This window comes from Mesocricetus auratus, unplaced genomic scaffold (assembly GCF_017639785.1).
Source record: "Mesocricetus auratus isolate SY011 unplaced genomic scaffold, BCM_Maur_2.0 Super-Scaffold_6730, whole genome shotgun sequence".
Classification (NCBI taxonomy): Eukaryota; Metazoa; Chordata; class Mammalia; order Rodentia; family Cricetidae; genus Mesocricetus; species Mesocricetus auratus.
In genome coordinates, this window is record NW_024429184.1 from 66,621,304 (window position 1) to 66,644,110 (window position 22,807).

General features: G+C 42.7%; 1 protein-coding gene across 2 annotated transcripts in view; it reads right to left on the reverse strand.

The window, feature by feature from the left end:
* The window catches only part of Dnajc5b (DnaJ heat shock protein family (Hsp40) member C5 beta), a 73,006-nt gene that overhangs the window by 46,650 nt on the left and 3,549 nt on the right, over nt 1–22,807 (reverse strand). For both annotated transcript variants that reach the window (XM_040741462.1, XM_013110937.3), the window contains exon 2: nt 9,983–10,220. The gene's annotated coding sequence lies outside the window, so the exon portion shown is untranslated. The remainder of the gene's footprint in view (nt 1–9,982; nt 10,221–22,807) is intronic.

Here is a 22,807-nt window from a genome sequence, read left to right on the forward strand (position 1 = left end):
GTAAGGAAGAGTCTCACCCCCAAGAAAAATCTCAGAATTTGGGAGTTCACTGCCAAATTCTACCAGAATTTAAAAAGAACTAGTTTTAAAGAGAAGCCAACACCAGTAATTTTCCCACTGCTCCAAAAAAGAGAGAAAGAAAGAGGAAAATGAAAGGAAGGAAAAAAAAAGCCAAGGAATACAAACCATGCTCTGAACCTGTATTACCTTGATACTAAACCAGATAAAGATACAAGAAAAAGAGAAGAATTTTGAGGAATACAAAAAATTATATAAAATTACATTAAAATATTATAGACAGTATAATCCTTACAGAGTGAATCCAAGATCACAGTGAGAAACTCCTATACTTTGACAATTGGTTTCATTCAGGATTCAAGGATGGATCAACATACACAAATCAACAGTACAATACTGCCCATGATCATCTCAAGAGACCCAGACTCTTTCTGGACGAAGTTCATTATCCCTTGACAATGTTCATCATCCTCCATGGCAAAAACCCTGGAGAACATAAGGAATATACCTCAACATAGTAAAGGCTTTGTACAGCAAGGCCCACAGTAACATTATACTGAATAAGAAAAACAGAATGCATTATACTGAATAAGAAAAACAGAACGACTATAGGTGTCCATTCTCTTCACTCTTACTCTCCTTGAGTCTTAGTCCTTGGATCGTAGCCATAAGGAAAAAATTAAAAGGGACACAAAAGTAAAGAAGCCAAATTATCCTTATTTACAGATGGCACGATTCAATATTTTGAAGACCTTAACAAATCCAGAAGAAAACTCTAGGACCCAACAACAAAAGAGCAGAATATGAATTCAACAAATGAAAAACTTCCTGGGAGTGGGGGATCACCATTGTCAGTAGCTTTAAAAACTTGGAATAAACTTAACCAAGGAAATAAAAAGATCTGTGACAAAAACTTTAAAACACTGAAAAAGAGATTGTAATTGGTGGGAAAATCTCCATGTTTATTGGTTGGAAAAATAAATAGTTTAAAAATATCTCTATAATTAAATATTATCTATAGATGCAGTACATTCCCGATAAAATTTCCAATGGCAGCCTTCACAAAACTAAACAAATCAATCCTGAAATCCATATGATTGCAGAGAGAACAATATTGGAGGTATTTCAATACTTGGTCTCAAATTATACTACTAAACCATAGTAACAAAAAGACCACGATACTGGCACAAAAACAGACACATGGACCAACAGAGTAGAACAGAGAGCCTAGAACTACAGCTACACAGCTACAGCCACCTAAGTTTTGACAAAGGTGCTCAAAACATACATTAGCAAAAAGGAGGGGGGGTGGGAGAAGGAGTTGAGATTAACATGTGAATCTAGCTTGTTTCTAATTAAAAAACTGAAAAAGAAAAGAATTCCAAGTGGTCAATAAACACTTCAAAACACCCTTAGGTATCAGGGCAATCAAAATTAAAAGTATACTGAACACCCTATTCAAAATATGTATCATCAAAGAATCAAATGACAAAATAAATTGTTAACTATAATATAGGGAAAGAGGAGCCCTTATAAAGGGACATTGGGACCATAAAGTGATGCAACCACGATGGAAAGCAATATGGAGTTTCCTCAAAAAACTAAATGCAGAAGAACCATATGATCCAATTACAACACTCCTGGATACACACCCAGAGGAATCTAAGCACAGAAATACTTGCAAGACTGTTTTTATGGCACTGTTTACAACAGCTGAGATCTGGAACCTAGATGCTCCTCAACAGATGGATGTATAAAGAAAATGTGGTACAAACATAAGCTGTTTCTTAAGTCATAACTAAGAATGAAAATTTCATTTGCAGGGGAATGGATGGAACTGGAGACTATTGGTTCCAGAAAAATAAGCTTCTTGCACAGAGACAAGATTGCCTGTGTCCTCTTGTATGTGCAATCAAAATTTAAATATAGATGGGGGGTCTATGATTGAAGAGGAAATCAGTCTAGAGGGAGGGGAGAGAAGCAAGGGCTATGGAGAAGAAAGACAAAAGAATTCATATTTTCTCCCACACAGAATCTGTGTTTAACTATGTACACATATGTTTATATGGTTTGAAAGCAGAGGGGGAAGGGAAACAGCAGGAAGAGAAGAGAAACCTATGAGAAATGGTGGAGAATATGAACAGTGAGTGATATGCATGTAACACTAGTTAAAATCATTAAAGAAAATCAGAAAAAGGACAATAAAATATGTTCATTCTAAATGAAAAATGCACATCAATTTCTTTACTACGCACATGTGCACACACACACACACACACACACATACCTGTGAACCAATGAATGAATGAATGTTATATACTAGGGCCAAGGAGCTGGTTTCAGGGCTTTGGACACAGTTCAAAGAATCCCTGGTGACAATAGGGTTATCTGTGGGGAGTTGAGGAAGCCTTGAATGTGTAAATTCCTGGGTGAATGTGTTGTCATGAGCTGGCCATGTCAAGGACCCTAGTGTCAAGCCCATGGGAATGGCAAACCCTTTCAGCTCCAGTTAAGGCTCAGACAGCTCTGGGCAAGGCTCAGAGGGATGGCAAAGCCTTCCTTTTGGTCTATGTGTGGATGCTGATAGTGTGTGAAGAAAATGCCCACTGTAGCTGCATCTCCCTGGGTGATTACGACCTGAAGACTATTCCCTACTGCACCTTTCTAAGATTAAAGCTGCCTCCTTGTTCTGCTGTATACAATGAACCTGTTTCCCTGTTTATTTGTATGCCATAGCCCTGTTTCTTGTTTCGGCTGTATACAACAACCCCGTCTCTCTGTTCAACTATATATTACAAATCAAGCCACGCTTCTGCAGTGCTGAAGTTTCTGCAAGCATTCAGGCTTTATGCTGGCCTGCCCCTGTGACCTGGCAGAATGCACTCAGGCAGTACTCTAGTCAATCCAGATGCAAAAGACCCCTTTAAAAGGAAAACCTCCCCTCACTTCCGCTCTCTTTCTGCTCTGTCTTTCCTGCTGTACCCCTGGGTCAGACAGGACTTTTTTTTTTTTTTGCCTGTCTCTTCTCCTTTGTCCTCTTCTCTCCTCTCCTGTCCCCTCCCATCTCCTCCCTTCCCCTCTCCTTCTTCCTCTGCCCTCCCCTCTCCCCTATAGACTCGTCTCCCCTTCCCCCACATATGGTGTACGGTGAGTATCTTCATGGTGTATACGGTGTATATCTTCATGGTGGAATAGTATTGCTGCACTTTGAAAAGACAGAAATACTGTCATTTGCAAAGTCATGAATGAATCTGGAGGGCATTATGCTAAGTGAAATAAACCAGACACAGAAAAAAAAAAGAGTAACACATGACCTCATTTGTATGTGGTATTAAAAAAATAAAATAAAATGCCCCAAACCGTGGACTCAGAACATTACAGAGTAGAGTGCTGGCTACAAGGAACTGGTGAGGGGAAGCTGAAGAGATTTTGGTCGAAGGATATAAGGTATCAGTCAGACAGAAGAACACACCAGAAGACCTGGCATTCAGCACGGTGATGATAACAAATGGTGACATGCTGGGTTCTTAAAAATTGCCCAGGGTAGAGCTTAGGCATTCTCACCACAAAAAGAACAGAGAAGTATAAGATAATGCATACGCTAATAGCTTGTTTTAGCCATTCTACCATGTATGCATAATTCAAAGCATCATGCTGCACATAATAGACAGCATTTTGCCAAGTTAAGTAATTAGTTAATGTGCAAACATTGTAATCCAAATCCTGGAATCTGGAATTAAAGGTCATCTAGGCCTATTTATTATCAAGTACACTTGGATCATTCTGGCCAGAAGTCTTTATAACTGGTAATCTTCCTACTGGCCAATTAGCTTGCTTTTTATTTTTCTAAGGCATATGTAGGTCTCCGGTGTAGCACATGCTTTCCCCAAGATCTGCTTTGGTTTCAAGTTTCACCTGATAAGGTGAAGAGCTGCTACCTGATCCAAGCCAGACATCCCTAGATTATTTTACAGAGGACGATGACCCAGTGTGTCTATCAAATGGGCAAACTGAATATTGTTGGCTGCTCTGGAATAGTCTGAAACTAGCAGAAGAGCAGCAACAGCAGGGGGTGGGAGGAGCTGAGTGGAACCCAGTCCTCGGGTTTAAGATCTTCCCAGGCCTACTTGTAGCTCCCACCCTCCTACAGAGGCCACTCTACCTTTTCCTAGATTGAATCAATCAATCAATACCAGTACAGACATTTACACACTACCACGCTTCCTTCTGAGGCTGTTTTAGTCACTGTCAATGAAGCATTCTGTTGTTCTGTCTTTATTGATGTGAAGAGACACTGTTTTTTTGTTTTTGGTTTTTGAGGCAGGGTTTCTATGTACAACAGCCCTGGCTGTCCTGGAACTCACTTTGTAGACCAGGCTGGTCTTGAACTCACAGAGATCTACCTGCCTCTGCTTCCAAAGTGCTGGCATTAAAGGTGTGTGCCACCACACCCAGCACCAAGGCAACTCTTATAAAGGATAACATCTAATTGGGCCTGGCTTACAGTTCAGAGGTTTAGTCCATTGTCATCATGGCGAGAAGCATGGCAGTATGGAGACAGACATGGTGTTAGAGAGGTAGCTGTGACTTCTACATCTGGATCAGCAAGCAGCAGGAAGACGGTGTGCACTGGGCTACTGAAACCCCCAAATCCACTCCCAGTGATACACTTCCTCCAACAAGGCTACACCTACTCCACACCTCCCAATATTGCTACTTCCTATGAGCCTATGGAGGCCATTTTCATTCAGACCATCACCCCTCCCAAGTACCTTAGATTCTCAAACACCTATGGGGAGCTCCTCCTAGTCAGGCTAATTTAGTGTGTGTGTGTGTGTATGTGTGTGTGTGTGTGTGTGTGTGTGTGTGTGTGTGTGTGTGTTTGTATGTGTTTTAAACCTCTGATCTTTAAATTGAAGGTGCTCATCAGGTCCTTGGTAAAGAATAATTTGGGGGAAAATAAGTGATATACTAAGCTATTTGAACCAAACACATCCAGTTGTGTTGTGTAGCTCTTTGCAGTAGAGATAAGAGAAACTGATAGATGTGGATGATGAAGCCTTCAAAGAACTATTCAAGAGAACTAAGAAGAAATCAAAGTGCAGCAAGTAGTTTGTGTGTGTGCATGCGTGTGCACACGCACTCACATAAGTCCTTGCATGGGCACACATGTCCCTGTGTAGGTGTGCATGTGCCACATGAGAGGGGAAGTCAGAAGTCTGCCTCACTTATTCAGAACCCATTCATCTCTGCTATCAGACAGGTCTCTCCCTGGCCTGGAACTCTCTCACTCGGTTGCCTTGATTGGCTTGCCTGCTAACCCCAGGATCCATCTGTCTCTGCTTCCCCTACACTAGGATTAAAAGTGTATGGCGCCATAGTTGGAATTTTCTGTAGATGGGAACTCCAGTGGGGGAATCACATTACTGACTAAGGCATCTTTCCAGTCTAGTTATCTTTCCTTTATTGACTTTTCTCTATAGTCAGTGTTCAAGATGGTTTCAATTTGAGAGAGAAAAGATGCATTCACTCTTTGTCATCTGTCTCATAAAACAGGAAAGATGTCATATGTTCTAGTTTCATTCTGTTGTGATAAAACACCATGACCAATAGTAATTAAGTGAGGAAACTATTTGTTTGGTTTATACTTCCAAGTCACTGTCCATCATGGGAGGAGTCAGGACAGGAACTTGAAGCAGAAACCGTGGAGGAATATTACTTGCTGGCTCACTCCAACTCCTACTTAACTAGCTTTTTAAAATTGTTTTAAAAATGTTTTAAAAAGGTATAATATAATTACATTTCCACTTTCCCTTCATCCCTTCAAGTCCTCCCACATACCCGTTCTTGTTCCCTTTCAAATTCATAGCCTCTTTTGTCATTAATTATTGTTGCAGTCATGTGTGTGTGTGTATGTATATCAATACATAAATACAACCTGCTAAGTCTGTACAGTGTTGTTTGTATATGTGTTAGCTAGCTTTTTCTTCCGCCTAGCACCAACTACCAAGGGAATGGTAACTCCTGCAGTGGGCAGAACCCTTCTACATCAGTTACCAGTTAAGGTCACCCCCCTATAGGCATGCTCACAGGTCAACCTGGTCTAGGCAATTCCTCAATTGAGGCTTCCTTCTCAGATGACTCTAAGGTATATCAAGTTGACAATTAAAGCCAATTAGGACATCATGGCTCCCATAAGGCAACAAACAGATAGTCCTAGAATACTTAAAGCAAAGCAAAAGAAGAAGAAGAAGAAGAAGAAGAAGAAGAAGAAGAAGAAGAAGACGAAGAAGAAGAAGAAGAAGAAGAAGAAGAAGAAGAAGACGAAGAAGAATCACTTCCTCATTGTATATATAGCCCAGGCTGGCCTTGAACCAGCAACTCTTTTACCCTAGCCTCCTAGGTGTTTGGATTACAGGCATGCGTTATCACTTATCAAGGCCCAGAGACGCTAATTTCTGAACTCTGTGCTTCCTGACCAGCTGTGCTTTCTACTTGGGTGCTGCTGTCACCAGGACAGAGGAAAACAAAAGGGCAGGCAGGAAGGATGGGGTGGGAGGGGCATCCAGTTCTACTGCTCATACTTTAGTTGTGACTAATATGGAAAACGCCAATGACATAAACCAGGGGTGGATGACGGGAGTGAAGAGTGCACCTTCAAGCCCCTCTTCAGGTACAGGGAATGACGACGAGGCCTTGTGGTTCCAGCTTCCCAACAGAGCAGGACATAAAACAGTGAAGCCCTTTGTTTATTACACTCAGCGAAACACGCGTGCTCTCTCACGTCTCTTCACTACTGTGCGCTAGTCCTTAAAGCTCGCCATGCATCTGGCTTTGTGGACAGGTTCTTACCCATAAGGCTGTTACAACTTTTGTATGGCACGGAAGGGGCGGACAGGGAACTAGCAGTGACAGAACATCATCCGTGTCAGAAGGACATCTCCGAGTGTCATCGCTGATCCTGGTGTCAGCACTGAAGAATGTCAGAGAGACTGCATGAATTCAGACGTGGAGGTCGGGGCATGGTGGATCTGGGAAGACCTATCTTGTCTTAAAGTTATCTTAAAGAGATAAATGTCTCCTGGGCTTCTGAGACCCAAATGGAAACCTCGGATAACTGAATAATAAAACTGATAGAACTAGGTTCCACTAATGCTCTTCTTGAAGAGTGAGTAATCGCTGCCTTAGTTTAACTTTGCTGCTGCGATAAAATGCCCCGACCAAAGCAACTTAAGGGAGAAAGAACTCAGTGTATCATGTTGGGTAAGATGCTCCACAATTTACAGAATCTTTCACAGTGTTTAATTCACTCCTTATAAGAACGTGAATGTCTATCTTTAATGCATAAATGGGCTTTGGGAGCCCATTCCCTCTGGAGGGATACTATCTCAGCCTAGATACATGGGGGAGGGCCTAGGCCCTGTCCCAAATGCGACAGACTTTGATGATCCCCCATGGAAGGCCTCACTCTCCCTGGGGAGTGTATGGGGCATGGGTTAGGGGCTTGGTGGGGAGGCATGAGAGGACAGGAGGAAGAGGGAACTGGGATTGGTAGGTAAAATAAGATTGTTTTTAATTTAAATAAAAAATTATTAAAAATAAATAAAATAGTTGTGCTTTGAACATTATCAAGAAGAAGAAGAAGAAGAAGAAGAAGAAGAAGAAGAAGAAGAAGAGGAGGAGGAGGAGGAGGAGGAGAAGAGGAGGAAGAGGAAGAAGAGGAGGAGGAAGATGAGGAGGAGGAGGAGGAGGAGGAGGAGGAAGAGGAGGAGGAGGAAGAGGAGGAAGAATAAGAAGAACCTGAATGTGATGACCTTAGCCCAGTGCAGCCTTACACTGTCCCTGACCAGTCTTGGAGGGACCCTGCAGCTGTGTCCAGGATGAGCGGCCCTGGGCAGGGACAGCAGCATCTAAAGGCTACCAGGATAGGTTCTCCTCTCGGCACATACAGTGAGACTGTTTTAGACTAAGAAGGAATTCCCAGAGTAAGATAGGAGAGGAGAGACTTAGAAGAAAGGCTGGAGTCACACAAAGTTTAGGAACTTCTGCCTGTAGACTAATTTGTAAGCCAGGTAAGTTGGAAAGATGATTCTCTCTGTGTCAACACTCCTCAAGCTATTTTCAAATAGTGCATGGCTGCTCTCAGGGCTCTGGAAGTCACACCTCCCCCAGCTCTGAGGTCTTCTGGTATTTGCTAACCTTGCCCCTGCCTCCTATGACAAGGCGCTCTTCACCTTCCATTCCAAAACTCCTGGTTCTCAATGCTGACCCCTGCTGGCCAGTCCAAGATAGAAAGTGAGTGCATTAGATTTGGTATCTGGCTTCATTTTACTGGTAATAAGAGCACCTACAGCAAAACATACTAGCACTAGCATTCATATGATTTACAGGGGACCTCCAAGGTTCCTAGGGATGAGAGTGCCCGCATACTGATTCAGAACACTTTCTACTGGGAGTAAGGCAGGACAGGGATCCTGGCAATACCTTCAGACAGCATTGTAATATTATTTTCTCCTAAAGCTGCTGCTTTCAAAATTGTCCCTTGTGTGTAACAGAGAGATTGGGCTATGCCTAAGCCCTCCAAAGAAAAGTCATGGATACATCATTGTGGGATGTTTCCCTGCCCCGGGGCCCATGTTTCCATACATTCCTCTTCTCAATGGAAAAGCAAAGACAGATTTCACTGCCTAGTTTCCTATATGGAAATCTATATCCTGGTAAGCATAGTGACCCTTCAGTTTATGAGGTTTTTCAAATCAACATTTCCTTTAGAAATCTGTGTTATAATTTATTCTTTCTAAGTTAAATGTAGTAGTGGACTGTTGCCTTTAGGTATAGATTGATCTATACTCCCAATGGGTGGCATAAAGTTTGCTATATTTTATGCCCTCTTTGCCTTATGACTAAAATATTTCTCTTTAGACTATAATGTCTCTAAATTAAGGTATTAAAAATGTCCTGAGGCATTTGCATTATATGGGAACATATTAAGTTGGCCAATGTGGTTATTAGTTGGCTGGTTCTAGAGACAGAAACTTGCAGGGACACTGTGACACTGCCTGTTTTCTTCATGTGTAAGCTTAATGACATATCCTTCATTTCCTCACGTGGCTCTAAACCAGGCTCTTCATGTACTATCCATATGTTATTTCATCTCAGATATATAGGAACCCTTATATGAAAATGAAGATATTATGTCCCAAGAAATACCAACTAGATAACCATAGTCAAAAATTGCCTATAAAACCTCTTCCTAACCAACCTTGAGTAAATAATGGGCCCATAGCTTTATTTAATCCTGCATGTAAATTTAATTTTCATAAATTTTAAAATGTTTATGCTGATATTCCTAAGCAAAATCCTATAAGCTATCCAATGGGGGAAATGATGTCTTGCAAAATCATCAAGTAATTGACATTTGATCACTCAGTATGTGATACTCAATCTTCTGAACTGAAAGTGACTTTGGCTGCATTACAATTCTACTAACCTCATAATATCTTAAAGCACTGACCGCTGTATTCAAACTGTATTCTGTTCACCTGCTTCTGGGTCACAGTTAAAAATGAAAGAAGGTTCAGTGCTGTGCTGGAGATTGGCACTGCGTCACAATAAAACTAATATTCTAAAAACCCTTATTCCAGAAATCCAAGAGTATTCTTTTGCCACGTTGCTGTACACAAATTATGAAAAAATAGGGAAAAATAAAACTATGGGAGATCAGTCGGTTAAACACAGACAACGCCGTTCAGTGGCTGTCACTGGGGGAAAGAACAGGCCCTACCATTTTGTTGGGACTTCTCACAATCTAAAAGGGACACCATGTTTTAAAAGTCATCACTGTCCCTAGCACAATCATTTATTTGCTACTTGGACATAAGTGATTCTTAATTGCATTAGTATTTACATAAACAGCAACCCAACGACGAGGCAATTCAGGCGTGTTCCCAATACCCAACAGTACCTGTTCCTGTGACTCCAATTCTGCCCTCCCGACAGGAAGAACTTGCTGTTTTCACCGGGTCTGGAAGCAGGTGTGCAGAGAAACGACGGTGGCAGCGAGCAGAGGAGCTCTACTCCATACCCGTTCCACTGTGGCAAAGCTAAGCGCCACTCCGTCCCATCCTTCCCCCTGGGGTGCACAGGTCAGTGGAGTCGGGTTACTTCTCATTTGTTACTTTATCAGCCAATTGGTTATCCCTCTGGAAAACATAACAAAGGATGAATAAAACATACATGACCGTCCAGTCTGCTATTACAGATCGTCGTGACACCGAACCTATGCGGCATCAACCCTTCATTAGCTGGTACGAAGCTCAGCCAGCTCTACCGTGGATCAGCCCCGTGCTTCCGGCAGGACTTCGCTGCTCTCCTCGCCTGTGGAGTGACTTCTTTCAGGGTTCACTGTCTTTTTGGTCTAAGGCTACTATTCATCAGCTGATCCAAAATTACTGGGAAATAAGAAGGGGGCATTTTAATGGCTCACTCCATTGATACAACTCTTTCCATGGCTTCATATGAACTTTTTTTTTGTCAAGAGGCACTCAGTTCATGGTCATTTAATCTTGTTTAAACAATCCCAAGCTCTCACATGAGAAAGGCATGTGAAAAAACAGTTCCAATGATGGCTGGTAAGAGCATACTGATGACAGTCTTGGGTGGGAGCTGTATTGCTCCTGGCTTCTAGGGCTAAAGGTGAAGTCCCCTCCTTAGCACCTCAGACAGATAAGGCCTAAAGCCATTCTGTGAGCTCACTGCACACTCCGCCTCTAGGGGGCGTTTGCATTTTAGGTACCAAGGAATAAAACTCACTCATCCTCATTTACAGTTAGAGTTTAGGAAGCTCCCAGAGAGATGGGAGTGAGAACACACCCCTAAAGAGATTTAAGAAATGGTACTCAAATTCCAGCATCCCTCCAGCCTAAGGACAGTGTCCTTTAAAGAAATGAAAATAGTTGCTGTGTTAACAAGGGATGGATAGCTTAAAAAAAAAAGTGACAGCATGTGTTCCAAATTCAACTTAATACCAAACATTGCAGTAAAATTAAATATTTTTCTTAAATCCCTAACGTTTTAGTATTTCGTTATTCGTTAGCGTTAAAAGTGCATTGCAAAACTCCTGAGTAAAGTGGAACTGTAGCTAAATTTAAGCAAGAAAGCCCGGCCTCGAACTCACAGAGATCCGCCTGCCTCTGCCTCCTGAGTGCTGGGATTAAAGGCATGCGCCACCACCACCCGGCCCAAGAAAGCATTTCTTAAAGCAACATAAACAATAAAAAGAAAGGACGGGTTCTTACCCACCTGTTCTTTCATACCAGTCACCCACTGGGTCCAGGCCAGGAATGGGTGCTGGAAAAATTCTGACTTTAAAAAGGGACACAGGCCTTGGGGTTGTGGGCCTCGAGAGTTCCAGACATCCAGCAGGGACAGTAATCAAGTCTCTCACGGAAATATACATACAGATCTTTAGATAGATGCTACTACATCGTGGAAAGCAGTAAGCAGACCCATCCTAGAGCCTTCATCCAGTAGCTGAAGGAAGCAGAGGCAGACACCCACAGCTAAACACTGAACTGAACTCCTGGAACCCAGTTACAGAGAGGGAGGAGTGATGAGCAAAGGGGTTAAGACGTGGTGGGTGAAGCCCCCGAAATAGCTGACCTGAACAAGGGGGAGCTCATAGACCCAGACTGATGACTGAGAGGCCAGTATGGGACTGTTCCAGACCCCCTGAACATGGGTGACAGTGAGGAGGCCTCAGCCTTCTTTGGGGCCTCAGGCAATAGATCAGTATTTATCCCTGTCATCCAGATGGACTTTGGGAGCCCATTCCACATGGAGGGATGCTGTCTCCACCTGGACACATGGGGGAGGACCTAGACCCTGCCCCAGATCATATGACAAACTTTCGAGATACCCCATGAAGTGCCTCACCCTCCTTGGAGAGTAGAGTGAGGATTGGGGGAGGGGCTAGGGGGAGGGCTAAAAGGGTGGCGGGAGAGGAAGGGAGAGGGAGCTGGGATTGACAAGTGAAGCAAACTTGTTTCTAATTTAAATTTAAAAAAAAAGAGGGAAAAATCATAGGACATCCCTATTTTGTGTAGCTTAATATTTCTGAGATACACTAATTTCCCCCATCTTGTATTCTATGAAGGAGTTTCCCTAGTCCCTTAGAGGCTCATCAGAACCTTTTCTATGTCATTCTCATGAAAACACATGGTTAGGATTATCTGAAGAAATAATACATTAGCACAGAATCTGCAATGGCACCCATCAGACAGTCCTTGAATGCTTGGCTATGGGTACATGGTCTTTCATTTAAATTTCCTATCTAAGAGGGCTCACATAGCGCTCTTGCTAAACAAGGGATGCACAGGGACACACAGCGCTAACAAACATCTTCATACAAGGCTTCCTAACAGCATGAATAAAGGCAACCTTGATGCCCCGGTACAGTTTGTATCCCCTGTAGACATCACTCATGTGTTGTGAATCTGAAACGTCACCCACAGTCCCATGTATTGAACCCTTGTCTCCAGGCGGTTATGTTATTTTGAGAGGTGACTTAGCTAGGAGGAGCAGGTCACTGGAGGTGTGGCTTTGAAGGTCACATGTGGTCCCCAGTCCCTTCCCGTGTCTGTTTCCTGTCCACCATGAGGTAGGCAGCCTCCTCCTCCACATACCACTCTTCCACAATGTCCTGTCAAAGTACATGGAGTCAGAAAACCACGGACAGGAAAACCACGGGCAGAAACCCCCAAGACCATGAGACAATCAAACCTTTCTCTCTGTAAGTCCTTTGTCAAATATGTTGACACAGAGATGGCAAGTCTGACTATCAACAGCTGTTTAGGTATTAGTCATCATCACTATCATCATCATCATCATCATCCTCATCATTACTATTATTTATAGAACTCAGGCCACAACTGTTGTTTTCTTTGTTGTTGTGGCTGTTTAGTTGGCTTGGGTTTGGGGTTTTGTTTACAATGCTGGTGATGGACCTCAAATACGCCAGGTAAATGCCTTGTCACTGGGCTATATATCCAATCTCACACTATCGCTTGCAAGTTTCAAAGAGATCTGGTCAGAATCCATTGTGTTAAATGAAGGTGGAAAGGAAAATAAAGGTTTGTTTCTTTGGTTCTGTAAAATGAAGATGCCACTACAGCAGTGTCTCAGCCACAACTGCACAATGACCCCAGCAGCTCTGTAGAATCGAGTTCTATACATCATAGAAAGCAAACAGATTAATTCCCAGCATGTTTTGTTATTTTATAAGTTTTTAAAAAATACCTTTTGATAACTGTCTACAGAGCCCACCAACCTGATTTCAAAGCTGAGGCCCATTGTTTCCCACCTGGAGATCTTGAAAACTACTTTTTATATAATTTTAAAGTTGCAGGGGGTGGGGAGCGCTGAGATTTTAATTTGGCCAAATCTACAAATTTGTAGAAAGTATGGAACCTTAGACGACCAATGAGGAAGAAGTAGATCAGGATGCTGACGAATGACTGGCAGCCATCCTAAAGGCACTGTGCAGCCTAGAGCAACACAACGCAACCCAAAGCAAGGTCCTGCCGTGTGACTGGGCTTCCGGCTTTAGAGCTCCCCAAGCGTTCCTAGGGAGACACCCAACTGAGAGCTGCTGTTGACCCCCACATGAGAGAGCAGAGCGGGAGAGCTCTTTTGTCAAGTGGAAATGGGGAAGACACCTGCCACCCGGGCGCCCTCTGGAAGACGTTTCCACGGCTCAGGTTTCCTAAGGAAACATTTGCCGAAGATAACGACATCCACGTGATTAGACACAAAGTCAAGTTTGGTTTCAGAGAATTTAGCCCAAGCTCCAGTATCTGAAAAATAATATCCTCATTTTCTTAGGTTCCTAGCAAGTCACTCACTCTCTTTAAGTATCTCTTCTGTAAAAGAGAATAGCAACGGGCTCTTTAATACCTCCCAAGACTATTGTAAACTGTCGATTACAAAATGTCAGTAATTACAGTATGGACTTTTATATCCCATTGCTTTCTGGGGTTAGTTTGGACTGATTAAGAAGGTGTGTGTATGTGTGTGTGTGTGTGTGTGTGTGTGTGTTTCTTATGTCTTTTAACTTTAGTTTTTTGTTGTTTGTTTTCTGAAGAGAGAGAAGCATGCAGCATGGTGAGTGAGGAGGAGGGGAAGATCTGGGAGAAGTTGGGAGAGGGCAAACTGTGATCAGAATTTGTTGTATGAAAAAATTTTCAAAAGTAATAACAGTGTCGGCTGTGGTGATACACACCTTTAATCCCAGCACTCAGGAAACAAAGGCAGGTAGACCAACCTGTGAGGTCAAGACCAGCCTGTTCTAAATAGTGAGTTCTAGGGTTCTAGAGCTATGTAGAGACCCTGACTCAAAATAAGAGAGGGAGTAGAAAGAGGAGAGACAGGAGGGGAAGCAGAGGAGAGAAGTAGCAGCAGGAGGAATTGGGGGGGGTTATTGTCTTCCCTTCCTAAATCAGAACCTAGAACACTGGAAGTGCTCTAAGAGTTCGAACATGCAATCCTGGCAGATTTCATCCCAAGTCTATAATCATCACCTAGTTGAATGACTTTTACAACAAGTGGAAACTGCTTCCTGTTGTCATGTGAGGCACTCTACCCACTGCTGTGGTGATTCAAAGATGGTCGCCATGATGATGGTGGTCAGGTCAGTGCTGGAGATGGGAGTAGCTGACACTCACAAGACTGGTTAACTTGAGTCCTAAAAACATACCAAGTGGTTTTAAAAAAGAGAATTTCTTATTCTTAAAACTCAGTGTTGTTTAAACAGTGTTCATGACCATATTGACAAAGACTTTGACTGAAGGTTTTCCCGCTACAACTCCAGCCTAGTGTGTCTCTGTGTCTGGCCTGCACGACACAGCTTTAGGATGAGTCATTAGAACTCAGTCTATTATTATTTTTTATTACATTTGTTTTCTTTGTGTGTGTGGGCATTCATGTGCCATGGTGTGAATGTGGGGATCCAAGGACAATTTTGGGAGTAGGTTTTCTCTCTCCACCATGTGGGGGTTCCAGTGACTGGGCTCCAGTTGTGAGGCTTGGCAGCAGTATCTTTGCTCACTGAGCCATCTTGCCAGCCCCTAAGCTTAAAAGAGACTCTCCCACCTCAGTGCCTGAGCCCGCAACATCTTATCAAATTCCCCATTCCTCATACGTGGTACGCCGAGCTACATTCAATTAGAACACTAAGGTCTACCGCGCCAATCTCCTTCCAATCCCTGATGTTTCCTTTCTAGTAACTGTCCATCCATCCAGTGATCCAGACTTTCCCCTGACCTGTAAATCTTGACCAGCTCATATTGAACTTAGAGTGGAGCTCCATACTCAGTTTCCCTGAATAAAGCATGCCTGTGCTACTTTTTAAAAGAAAGCATTCGTTGGGGGCATTTTACATTACGGTTTTATAAGAGAAAACTATAAGATGGGAGCAGTTAAGAAAATTACCCAGGTTTCCCAGGTGGGAGATAGTGGATCTTGGCTTTGAAAACAGGTTGGCTGGTTCTGAGACAAAGGGCTAACAGGCTGCAGAGATTTTCCTCAGGAGCTTGTCATTGGAGGGGGGTGGGACATGCTGTTTCCTTTCTCACCAACCTGTGACCAGGGTGGGTGATGAATGCGCTGAAGGTTAGAAGTGATGTCTTTAAACATGGAAGTACTAATGATGGACACTTTACAGTCTAGTGTCAGGGACGAAATCCATTTACTTAAGTAAATCTCTAGTCTGAGAACTGTGTTGCTGAGAAAATATTGATGGGGTCTTCCCACCTGCTAGGAAATGCATATGTATTTCCCATGTGTGAAGCCTAAGCGCCTTGTTGCTTACTTATCACAAGAAACTGCTGTAAGAAACGAAGGAGGTTTGAGCCCAACAGGTATCCGTCTTTGACAGAGTGTCTGTAAACAGAACCTTGACCGGTGACTCCAGAGCCACTCCCTGTCCCCTGTTCAGGCTAGCTCAAGTGACTCATGTTAGCCAACTGCTCAGAGCAAAAGTGTCTTTAAAAGGTTTTGGTATAGAGATTGTTTTGCAAATTGTCGTCTGAACATGGTCAAGCAGCCTACAAAGGGAGACGCGCATAGAAACTGAGATACGGTATTCATGGTGATGGCTTGAAAGATCTGCAAAGAGAAGGAAATGCTGAAGGCGAACCACACAGGCGCCACACTTGGTAATTTTCTTAATGCTTTCACAGCCACAGACATCTTAGCACATCATGTCCGTGTAAGAAAGCTATCTGGCTAGTTGTGGCCACGTGATCTCTCCTAAGGCCACAATCACGATAGGCTAAACCTGGGAAAGGAATTGTGATGTTCAACTGACAAACTGCATTTCTATATTCTCATTAAATTTAAAGAAGCTGATCTTCTGAGCATATTGGGAGCATGGAGGGATGGGAGAGGGAGTTGGGAGAAAGAGAAAGGGTGAAGAGGGTGGGAGAGGAGGACAGGAGGGAGCAGGAAGACTGAGTCAGGGGAAGAATAGAGGAGAGAGAGAAAAGAGATACCATAAGAGAGGGAGTCATTATAGTTCTAAAGAGAAATCTGGCACAAGGGAAATGTCCAGAGATCTACAAGGATGGCCCCAACTAACAATCTAAGCAATAGTGGAGAGGCTACTTTAAATGCACTTCCTCGATAATGAGATTGATGACTACCTTATATGCCATCCTAGAGCCTTCATCCAGTAGTTGATGGAAGCAGAGGCAGACACCCACAGCTAAACACTGAGCTGAACTCCTGGAATCCAATTGCAGAGAGGGAGAAGTGATGAGCAAAGGGGTCAAGACCAGGCTGGGGAAGCCCACAGAAACAGCTGACCTGAACAAGGGGGAGCTCATGGATTCAAGACTGACAGTTGGGAAACCAGCATAGAACAGACTCAGACTCCCTGATCGTGGGTGTCAGTTAGGACTGGGCAGTCTATGGGGCCTCTGTCAGTGGATCAGTGTTTATTCTTAGTGTACAATTGGACTTTGGGAGCCCATTACACTTAGAGGGATACCGTCTCAGCCTAGGTCCTGCTCCAAATGATGTGACAGACTTTGAAGATCCCCCATGGAAGGCCTCACCCTCCTTGGGGAGCAGAAAAGGGATGGGACAGGGAGCTGATAGGGAGCAGGGGAGGAGGGGAGGGAGAAGGAACTGGGATTGACATGTAAAACAAGATTTTTCCTAATTTAAAAAAGTAAAAATGAATACATTTAGAAAGCGAGGAAAAAAAAAAAGCTGGACAAGAGAACTTTAAGTGATAAAGTGTGTCCCTTCTTTTGGTACAGGTCTTCCTCCCCATGTCAATGGTCCCTAGCCTGGGAGGCTGTTCTCTGTCAGTCTTAGTACTTAGTGCTTAGCCCACTGTGCTAAGTACATCAGGGCCTCCATAAATCTCTGGTGTCCCCAGTGGATCTTTGCAGCAATGCATTCCAACCTGCTCATGGGAGGAATGGCAGCTGACCTGTAGGCAGGTCGTCTCACTTGAGCTCTGAAAGAGAAATTTCAAAGCAATGGTCAGAACTCCCTGAAATGCAAACAGCCTGTGGCTGTAGTTCTTGATCACCAGTCATGGCTGCCTGCCAATATTTATCTAGTCTCATCTCTGCCCCAGGCGCCTGAAGCCTCTGTGTATGAATGTCTGTCAACAGGCCTTCTTTGTAGCTTTCTTAAAACCTCAAGCAAGACATTCAAATAACACTCAGTTCAGTCCTGATGCAAAGTTGACCTGCATTCTATGTGACTGTGTTGCCCTCTAGTGTCCAAAAAGAGCAACTGTAAGCAGCAGTTTCCAACTTCAAATATTCCTCATTCTCACCCGTTTTCCACATCCTTAGTGTCTCTCCTGCACCCAGAATGGTAACTCTATGTGTACTGATTACTTTATATGTTATTCATATAAAATTTTAGATCTGATTGTGTATCCTGGCCATTATGCTTTCTGGGCATCCCTACCCTTCCCCTCTGGCTCTTCCGGACGCCTTGCCCTGACCCTTGGTAACGCTACTACCGACAGACTCTCATCCTGGTGCAGTCAGGCTCAGGTCTGGTCTTTCATCTCCTGAGTTAACCTTGCCGTACAGTTCACTCTCTCCATCCCATTCGCCAGGCTGGAGGCCTCCGTGCCCATGTGTCCCTCCCAGTCATCACCATCCTCCTCCTTACTTTCCCTTATCAACTCTGGTCCCTTAAGCTCCAACCTCACTCCATGCCCACTGGCCTGCCTTGCCAGCCAACGCTCTAATAAACATGATGCTGCGTGTATCACTCACTGACACTTCTGATCGCAAGTCTGCCAGCTGGGCCTTTCTTTCTCAACCACTTTCCTGTAGGCGGAAGTTTTTCTCTGTCTAGTCCTGTCCCACTCGACTGGTTTCTCACCTGCCCACAAGATACCCACAGCTGCTTATGAAATAACCACTCAACAACATGGTGCCAACAACGTGGGTATTACGAACTTCCACTTAAAACTTGACAAAAGCTTTAAAAGGGATTTTACAATCAAAAGAACAGAGGTAAACACAGCTTCTTGGCAGCAGCATTTTTCTCAGGTGAGCTCTGTTTTTTAAAGATTTATTTGTTATATATGCAGTGTTCCGCCTGCATGTATGCTTGCACACCAGAAGAGAGCACCAGATCTCATTACAGATGGTTGTGAACCACCACGTGGTTGCTGGGAATTGAACTCAGAACCTCTGGAAGAACAGCCAGTGCTCTTAACCTTTGAGCCATCTCTTCAGCCCTCACTCTGTTTTGCTAGAGACAAACAGAGACTCACGGGGCATGCTTTAGGAAGTCTTCCTGACTCAGCATAAGTGACAAAAAACCCAAAAAACCAAAAATCAAAACAAACAAAAAACCACAGGGCTCTTTTAAGAGGCCCCATGACCAAACAAGAATGGTGTGTACTGGCAGTGGCAGTGACTACATCTCCAAGCCAGCAGCATTTGCTTGATGTCGGCATAGACTAAGGCAGTGAGCATAGCTCCCAGGGCTGGCAGTAAACTTATACACCAGTCATGTTGGAAAGCCAGTGGATAAAACAGCTGCTGCTTTGATTTTAACAATGTTGTCTAGCAGATAACAGACATGTGGCCAGAAAAACATAAAGATTTACAGTAAAGTCATATTCAGATGGAGTAAAACCTCTGAAAGGTTTATAGTGTTTAAAAATATACATAGGCTTAAAAGAGAAAAAGAAACAGGATAATGCCTGGGTGTGGTGATACAAGCCTTTAATTTTTGCGCTCCAGAGGCAGAGGCAGACAGATTTCCATAGAGAAACCCTGTATCAGAGAAAAAATAAGTAAATGAAAGTAAAAGAAATAGAGTAATAATAATAAATAGATAAAAAGTTGCATAAAGATGGAAATACACAGAGAGTCTGGATACTGTGTGCTACCGTATTGTCGTTCAGTTGCCAAAGAAGGAACAACAGCTGCTAAAATACACTGGGTTATAAATGCTGCTGAATTAATCCTACTTACATATTTTGAAAATGCCTTGACTTCAAAATTTAAGGATAAGGATATGTTACTTTGGAAAAGGGATTTTATTTGTGTTTTCACAGAAAATGAAAGGCTGTGGATTCCTTCCAGGCTTCTATGGTTTGATGAAGCAAGACCTCCTGAAGCAGTGTCCCAGGTAGTCCAGCGTCTGAAACAGCTGGGATGATAAAATCTACAAAAACAAGGACTTAGCCAGGTTTCTGTGTTTTCTCATGATCCCCATGGTATAGACAGTGCCCTCAACCAGCAGGAAGCAGTTTGGAATCAACAACGCCCAAATTTCCAAATATTGTTTATAAATTTTTGTTTTCATTTAAATGGGATTACTTACAAATGGTTAGTGATCACAACCAATCTCTTTAAAGGTAAAAGGGAGATTATGGTATAGAAATGAATACTTTGTATTGGAATGGATTTTCATTTATTGATACAAATTTAAGATCAATTTTGTGATATATATCCTCTTGTTTAGGTATTGTGTTTTTATAACTCATTTAAAATGTAATATATAATTAAATATAGATTATAGGTAGTTACCTATAATAGTCAAAACTTATATTTAGGTTAGTTGGGTTTTCTAGATATACAGAGATATATTTGAGGGAGATAGATATTTTTCAAACCTTTCAAAGACCTTCAGAAAATGACATTTAAATTGGTTTAGGGTTTTTCATGACAGGAGCTAAAGCTACTTCTACTAGGAATAGGGGACCCAAATGAGTCACCCATCAAAATTTCAGGTAGATAGGAGTCTGAGCTCTTTCCTGGGCCTTTCAATGAAGCATGAAGACCAGGGAGCTCTGCTCCTATCCGTAAAATGTGTACTCTTCTGTACCCATTTTACTTCTAATATGTCTTTCTTTGCTGTGCACCTATATTGTTGTACACGATACTGATCTCCAACACTGGCTTTTCCACACATGCTGTCCTAGATGTGGCCCCACATTGGGTGAGTCTGGGAGGGTTCCCTCACTTCATCAGAGCTGATATCTACAGGGATAACAATTGCCACAAACAACATAAAATACCTTGGGGTAACACTACCAAACAAGTGAAAGACCTGTATCACAAGAACTTTGAGTCTTTAAAGAAAGAAATTAAAGAAAATACCAGAAGATGGAATGATCTCTCATGCTCTTCAATAGGCAGGATCAACATAGTAAAAATGTCAATCTTGCCAAAAGCAATTTACAGATTCAATGCAATCCCCATCAAAATCCCAGCAGAATTCGTCACAGATCTTGAAAGAACAATTCTCAACTTTATATGGAAAAACAAAAGACCCAGAACAGCTGAGAAAACCCTGCTCAACAAAGCAACATCTGGGGGCATCACCATCCCTGACTTCAAGCTCTATTATAGAGCTATTGTCCTGAAAACAGTTTGGTATTGGCATAAAAATAGACAGGTAGACCAATGGAATCAAATTGAACTTCCTGATACTAACCCACACATGTACGAACACCTGATTTTTGATAAAGAAGCTAAAATTATACAATGGAAAAAAGAAAGTATCTTCAACAAATGGTGCTAGCATAACTGGATGCTGGCATGTAGAAGACTGCAGATAGATCCATGTCTATCGCCATGCACAAAACTTAAGCCCAAATGGATCAAAGCCTCAATATAAATACAGCCACACTGAACCTCTTAGAAGAGAAAGTGGGACATATACTTGCATGAATTGGTACAGGAGACAGCTTCCTGAACACTCGTACCACAGACACTGAGACCGACAATTAATAAATAGGACCTCCTGAAACTGAGAAGCTTCTGTAAGGCAAAGGACACAGTCAACAAGACAAAAAGGAAGCCCACAGAATGGGAAAAGATATTGACTAACCCCACATCTGACAGAGGGCTGATCTTCAAAATTTACAAAGAAGCAAGTCTCCAAAACGCCAAAGGATACAATCAAAAAGTGGGTACAGAACTAAATAGAGAATTCTCAATAGAGGAGTCTAACATGGCTAATAGACACTTAAGAAAGTGCTTAACACCCTTAACCATTAAGGAAATGCAAATAAAAACTCTAAGATACCATCTTACTCCTGTCAAAAACACCAATGACAGTTTATGCTGAAGAGGATATGGAGAAAGGGGAATACTCCTCCACTGCTGGTAGGAATGTCAACTCATACACCCATTTTGGAAATCAGTATAGAGAATCCTCAGGAAAATGGAAATCAGTCTACCAGAAGATCCAGTAATTCCACTCTTAGACATATACCCAAAAGATGCACACTCATACAACAAAGATGTCTGTTCCACTATGTTCATAGCAGCATTATTTGTAATAGCCAGAACCTGGAAGCAACCTAGATGCCCCTCAACTGAAGAATGGGTAAAGAAAATGTGGTACATTTACAGAATGGAGTACTATCCAACGGGGAAAAAAACAATGGAAACTTGAAATTTGCAGGCAAATGGATGGCATTAGAAGAAACCATCCTGAGTGAGGTAACTCAATCACAAAAAGACAAACATGGTATGTACTCACTCAAATATTGATTTTTAGAGATGCATCAGGGGAGTGTCAGCATATAATACCACTGCCAGAGAGTCTGGGAAACAAGGAGGATCCTAAGAGAGATATGCATGATACCCCAAAGATGGACATACACCCCATAGAACTGTGCTTGGCTCAAGAACCACAGAGCATGCCGGGTGGTGGTGAACACCTTTAATCCTAGCACTGGGAAGGCAGAGGCAGGCAGATCTCTGTGAGTTTGAGGCCAGCCTGGTCTACAGAGTGAGTTCCAGAACAATTAGAGCTATACAGAGAACCAACCAACCAACCAACCGACAGACAGAGCACAACTTTTCTGCAAACATACTCAGAACAATAAGGAGCCCAGTACAGCTGTTACTGTGGGAGTCCTGGCATACACCCAGTCCTAAGAGAAACAGGCAAGTCACTTAGAGTCCTGGCATGCAGAGCCCACAGCCCTACTTAGTACAGATGGCTTGGTGCCTTCATTCCAGAATATGCCACTTTGTTGTCTACAAAATAATCCCTTTTGACTGCTGTCAATATGTTTTATAATGTATTTTTCTTGTTTTTTATATTTTTATTTTTTGAAATTATGACTTTATAATTTTCCCCTCTTTTTTTCCTTCTTCCAAGCCCTTCCATGTACCTTCCCTTGTTCTCTCAAATTCATGGCTTCTATTTCTTACACACACACACACACACACACACACACACACACACACACACACACAGACCTACCTACCTTCCTATATGCATC